At 39.4% G+C, this 6,803-nt stretch overlaps 1 pseudogene; it reads left to right on the top strand.

Moving 5' to 3' along the window:
• Positions 1–5,945: 5,945 nt before the first annotated feature.
• Positions 5,946–6,060, top strand: LOC122800574 (annotated as a pseudogene).
• The last annotated feature ends 743 nt before the right edge of the window (positions 6,061–6,803 follow it).

Below are 6,803 nucleotides of genomic sequence, written 5' to 3'. Positions count from 1 at the left end.
TTGAGACTCAGATAAAGATTCTGTCTGTATCATGCATCTGCAGTTCCTGGCATGTATGTCTACAAATGACCTTTGCCTCTCTTGCTTTCTGCCTGTTCTGCAGTTTGTGTGTGTGTGTGTGTGTGTGTGTGTGTGTGTGTGTGTGTGTGTGTGTGTGTGTGTGTGTGTGTGTGTGTGTGTGTGTATGATTTGATAAAGCTTTCAAAAGAAAGACATACTCATAAGAGATACAAGCTTAGTCTTGGAAAAAAAATGTAATGCATTTTAGTTTTACTTAATTTTTTGAGGAGAGAGTAGCATTTGATATCCAAGAAAATGCTAATGTGGAAGTTTTTCTTGATGGCAGAAGCATTCGTGGAGCTTAAGCCGTTGCTTAAAAATACAGGATGTCTTTAGTTTCCGTACATGTGTAGGTTGTCTAAGGAAAATGTTAATGTAGAGTTTGTCCTGATAACAGAGACATTATTTGGTGATTTGGGGTGTAAGAGCCCTGTGGGAATGCTACTGACCACGGTGACAGTGAAAGAGGGAGGTAGGAGTGTGTGTGTGTGTGTGTGTGTGTGTGTGTGTGTGTGTGTGTGTGTGTGTGTGGTGTAGGGGAGGGGGTTCATACCGTGCAATTATCCAGATTTTTGCCTCATATTTTCAGTTTCTTTCTCATAAAATTGTGTTTTTCTGGCAAATCATTGAGGACCGAATTCAGAAAATAATGGCAGGCATTTGAGCTTTAGACTTCATCTCTTTAAGAAAATGCATTCTAATGCAAAACATGTTGTTCTATCCACTTTCTAAGGAGGTAGGGGATGAATGTGTGTGACTTATACCTCTGAAATGTACAGATTTTCACAGAATGTCCAGATTTTTGCATTATATTTTGGTCTGTTCCTCATTAAAATTCTGTTTTTGACAAATCACTGGGATGAGCTAAGGATTAAAGTTACTAAATAAATGACATGCATTTGAGTTTCAGACTTCATATCCTTCAGAAAATATATTCTAAAACAAATCCTGTTATTCTATCAACTTTCTAAATGTGTCCCTAGTTTGGGACCTGTGTGTGTGTGTGTGTGTGTGTGTGTGTGTGTGTGTGTGTGTGTGTGTGTGTGTGTGTGTGTGTGTGTGTGTTAGAGAGACAGAGACAGAGTCAGAAAGAGAGAAATGCCCTAGTTAGATCTAGCAGCTGGAAATAAATTCAATTGTATTTTCAAGGAATTGTGAGCTTCAAGGGAAGAGAAGTTTACTGCTGCTCATGCTAAGTCTGCTTAAAATGTGCAACTGTTTGTTTGGCAAATGGTATCATTATTGTGGCACATAATTTTTAAAGCAGTGTTAGCACACCAGGTAGCATGCTTGCATCTTGATGCAAAGGGCTGTAGGTTCTATTCCTACAACATATTTATTTATATTTTAAGGTGATATGGTTCTACAGTCCTTAGTATGTCCTCCTTTGGATGAGACACCTAATAACTATGAACCTGTTTTATAGCTTGCCACACATTCCCTATTGCAATATACCAGCTTACCATTTATTTTAATGTAACATAGGTAATTTATTCTTCAAGGGCAACAGGCACTGAATTTGTAAATGAAACACTGAAATATAAAGTTATTTTCTAGCAACAACCTCTTCATTGGTTTCAGATTTCTTTAATGTGGAATTATTCAGATGACTTTTACTTCTGCAGAGATTTTAATGCTAAGTTCTATTTTCATTGTAAGACTATTGCTTTGTTTAGGTTTAGTAAATGTCTATCAGTGTTTGTACTATAAATTTTGAAATAAAAGTTGTAAAAGAAATCTAAATATCTGCAATCATTGTAGAAGTAAAGCATAAAACAGTATGCACACTGAGAGATTTGAACAGCGTCTATGACAAATGGGGAGAAATATCCAAGTAATAGGACACTGGAATGGCTGCATGGGCAGAGGGGGTGGGGCTGTGTGGGCGGGGCTCTGGGTTTGCACCCCCCCTGCAAAAAATCCTGTGGGCTCCCTTAGCCATATCCTACATATCCTCTATCTCTGGAACAAAATTTTCATTACATGTCAAGCAGAGTAGTACCCTTGTCACCTTCAATGTAAAACTCGATAACTGGATGGCTGCCACAAATTCGTTTCCAGCATATCATTGAGGCTGGTGGAAACTTTTGACTATGGGTTAGTGCCAAAGTATGTAATGCTCTGCAGACCAATTGCCTAGCAATGGCTGGCAGTCAGGGCAGAGGTTAAGGTTGCAAGCTATAGTTCCTATGGTACATGGTTTGATTCTCTCAGCCTTTGTTTGCCTCCTGTGAAATATTTAGTAAGTCATTTCCAGATGTTGCTCACAGGTTGCCTCTTAAAAGGGACTGTGAGCTCAATGGTTTTACCTGGTTAAAAAATAGGATTATTACTAGTAGTAGTACTTACTTATGAAGTTGCAGTACTGATAGGTTTGCATTCTGTGCCATTACCCAACTGCAGTCACCTAGTCCATAAACTCATAAAAGTAGATCATTAGCTGATACACCCCAACTGCATACCTCTTAACAAAATAAATCTAAAGAAAGCCTAAAATAATGGGGGCAAAGGCCAAAAAATAGGGAAACATTTTAAATATTGCTCTAACAAAAGTTGTTAGAATATCAGGATATGTGCTAGCATGCATTTTATGAAGAATATGAAGTCTGAAACTCAAATGTACATCATTATTTAGTGATTTCAGTCCTCAGTGATTTGCCAGAAAACCACAAATAATATGAGAAACAAACCAAAAATATGAATCAAAAATCTGGATGTTCTGAGAAAATCTGGATAGTTGAGAGGTATGCTCAACCATCACCTTGACGACCAGCTGCTGACTGTAGACTACTGAATAAATACAGGACTGATATCACACCTCACTCATTTATACAGTACACATAATGTAGCCAACTGACTAGTCTGCTGATTATATTCCTACACCCAGTTACCAAAATTTGAGGGAACACTTGGCTACTGCACATCCATCCCATAGGATTAAACATGTTTTGCAGCCAGTAAGATGAGGGTATCAATTTCACTTAAGTGCTGTCAGCTGTATAAACTGGTGATGACTCTGTGGTATGCATCAGTCTTCTTTTTTCATTAAATCATTGACCTCCACTTTCACTGCCTTTGTTTTGCATAACTAATTAAACAATCTAACTTAACACATTCAGGATATATTTTCTATTAGACTTGCAACCTTAAGTGACAAATAAATAGTAATACTTCACCTCCCACATGATTCAAATGCTACTAGCCATAATTCATTACTATTTGTGGATTCATAGACTTTTAGATTAGTACTAAGCTAACTGCCCTTGTGGGCCATTTTAAGCCTAGCCAATACCCCATGTGAGAATCAAGCCCTGCACCTTGTGTTTGTAAGGTAAACAGCTTAAACATTATGCCAACCTGTAAATAAGGGTTGTACTTTTTGAATTATAGTTTTTTTATTAATAAAGAAATATTCAAGGTAGAGGGCTAGCCATTCAGTGGTGTGAACCTTTGCTCTAGATGACTGTCATTGTTAAAGTGACACCTTGACTCCACATGGAAAAATGGGAAATAAGGTTTGTGGATGGATGGATGGATGGATGGATGGATGGATGGATGGATGGATGGATGGATGGATGGATGGATGGATGGAGAAAAGGGCTAGATGGGGAAGGTAACAATGAACTCCTGTGAGAAGAGATAAAAAGAGCATGGATGATAGCATGTACAGACAAACATAAAAAGCAGATATCTAGACAGACAGGTAATATAAACACAAAATGTGGGGAGTTAACAAAAATAGGCTCCTTGTATAGGATTAAATAATTCCTAACCCCATCTGCCAGAACTGCCATAGCTCGGACACATCTGCTGTCAACCCTTCTCTACGCCTCACCCATCTTCACAAACCTAAGCAAATCAAACCTTAACAAAATCACTAGCTGCTATAACAATATAGCTAGATTTGCCACAGGCTCACCCTACATAACCCACCACTGTCAAAATCTTCTCAAATTAGGCTGGCTAGAACTACCCAATCAGCACCAGTATAACCAACTTATAGTTATTCATAAAATCCTCTACGAACCTAACAGTACTCCCATTCTGACTAATATTATCACCCCCTACAGCAACCTAGTGTCCCTCTGCTCATCCAACAGAATGCTAGTACAATCTACCAAAGCCAACAACTCAGCCGGATAATCATTATTCTCCAACTCTGCTGGGAAAAAATGGAACTCCCTTCCTGCTGAACTAACCACTATATCCTCCTTGCCCCAATTTAAAATATCCCTAAAGAAATATATAAACAGGGATTGGCTATGTCCATGTCTAAACCCAGACTAACCCAAAAACATAACAAGAAAAAAGTAAAAAAAAAACACAACTCCCATGGGAGAAATACCCAATAATAACCTTTCTCTACCCAGACTACATACACTTCTCAACAACCATTAGAATTCTGTTATCAGGAAGATAACTTGTTATACTTTCCATTCTAAGGCTATGCTCTTCAACCCCTCTACATACAATTTCCAACAACTTCCCTTCTTAACTAGCCACCTTTTCTCTTGACTATCATCCTTATATTCAATCTGTGAATACTTTTCTTTCTACGCACTTCAAAGCTGTAAAATGTCTCTGTATATTTCATACCATAAACCTACAATGTTGCTTGATTTAAATGTAACCTTGACTATAAATTGTCAATGATTTGTAAATGTTTAGATTTCTATGTAACCACAACTTTAAAGTGTCACTTTTTTGCACATGTGGAGCTTTTCTCCTTGGGCCTCCACTGAAAATGGACATGTATCCAGTCGGACTAACCCAGTTAACAAATGTAAAATAAATAAAATAAATAAACATCAGTGGCACAATGCAGAAATACAAATGAAGGGCAATTGGTGATAGGGAGATTTGGACTAAAAACAGTGTATGGGGATGAGTACTCTAAGATGGGGGATGGGATGGGTACAGGGGGACCTGTCTGACCAGCCCATCACAAAACCCACCTAGACATCAATCACCTCTATAACTGATATCATGAACAGGATCTGCTGCTGTTGGTCCAGTGGTCTGAACTCCGAGGAAACACAACTCTTTCAGCCATTCCAGCATTCTATGGTGCCAATGCAGGTGTCCAGTTGCCAGCATGGCTCTGACACAATGAGTCACTGCACCCTAATACCAGCTGAGCAAAGGGGCCCTTCTGGGCCACTCTCAGTACAGGAATGTCTGCCCCGGAGAGGTGACCACTGAGGTTACCAGTGAACTCTCAAGGTCGTCTTCAGCAGGACAACTGCCACTTCCCTGCTAAGATGCAGGCCTGGTGTCCATTGGTACCCAGCTCCAGATTCATCATCTGGCACAGACCCAGGTCCCCATCTCCATTCTGTAACCTGCACCAAAAAAGACCTGCAAAAGGATAAGAAAAAACAGAGAGAGAGAAAATAAAACATATTGGTACATGTGTATGTTACTGATATAATTGTAATTGCATAGTGTCATAGATGTATCTCACTGCCTAAAGAGTGTGTCATCACTTCTGAGACAGGCTTTCCTGATGAATGAATTCTTTCTCCCTGGCCACTGTAAAAGGGATAATTTGATACATTGTTAACTAGTCAAAAGAAGGTAAGGAAATAGACAGTTGAAAAAATATACAGTTCTTAACAATAAAATATTGTTACACATTCCCTAACCTCGGCCTCCCATGATGAAGCAGATCAGGGCGGTCCCACTGCAGGTCACTATAGTAATGCTCACAGTGATTGCTAGAGTGGATAATACCAGTAGTCTTACTCACTGCCTAGGCAAGCTGATGCCATTCATCTGACACACAGACTTACGCATGCTGAGGCACTTAAATGTAACCCTTCTTAAACACCAAATGCCTCCTAGATGAAGCACATATAACAAAAGCCATAACCAGCCCTAAATGCACTCTTTCACAACAACACCCACATCATAAGATTAAGTCTAGTATCTGTTCTTATCAGTTTAATATCTGATATGTTCCTTATCTGGGGACCATATATTAAGGGAGGGTGGCCTAATGGTTAAGGTGTTTGCCTTACAAACACAAGGTGCAGGGTTTGAATCTCACAGGGGATAATTGGCTAGGCTTAAAATGGCTCGCAAGGGCAGTTAGCCTAGTACTAACCTATGAACCTATGAACCTATCAGCACATGCAGCCACATCTCATAGAGCCTCTACTTCTAAACCCATAAGGCAAGGCACCATTCAACCCAACATTCTGGTCAATGGAGACTTCATTGTGATTCACACTAATGTGTCTCTCACCAGATTGAGTAAGGAGAATGTCACAGTCAGTTGCTTATCAGGGGCCAGGATCGGCCATATTACATATGAACTCAGGTCATTGGACCACAAGTACCAGTATGACTCAGCCATGGTCCATGTGGGTGTACATGACCTGAAATGTACCTGCCTAGACAATATGAAGAGAGATATCATGAAGTTCTCAGAATATGTGTCGCAGGCTGGTATGAGCCTAGCATTTAGCAGTATTCTACCTTCTCCAATGATGCTGCCACAATACAAACAGAAGATGACCAACTTTAATAATTAGCTTAGTTTCTTGTATCATTTTGAGGGGGTGCAATATTTGTCAGCATGGAAGGAGATAGTCAAAAGTCCACACTGCTTTGTCAGGGATGGCCTTCACCTCTCCCTTCTAGACTTTTGAATATTAGCTAAAACAATGTCCTCCTCTACAGTGCCTTTTTAGGCAATGCCAAACTGAAAATACTTCTATTATAGCAAATCAAAACCAAGA

Source organism: Protopterus annectens, chromosome 4.part0 (genome assembly GCF_019279795.1).
Source record: "Protopterus annectens isolate FY-2018-M chromosome 4.part0, PAN1.0, whole genome shotgun sequence".
Classification (NCBI taxonomy): Eukaryota; Metazoa; Chordata; order Ceratodontiformes; family Protopteridae; genus Protopterus; species Protopterus annectens.
Note: the sequence above shows the minus strand (reverse complement) of the source record. Positions and strands in the feature narration are given on the sequence as shown.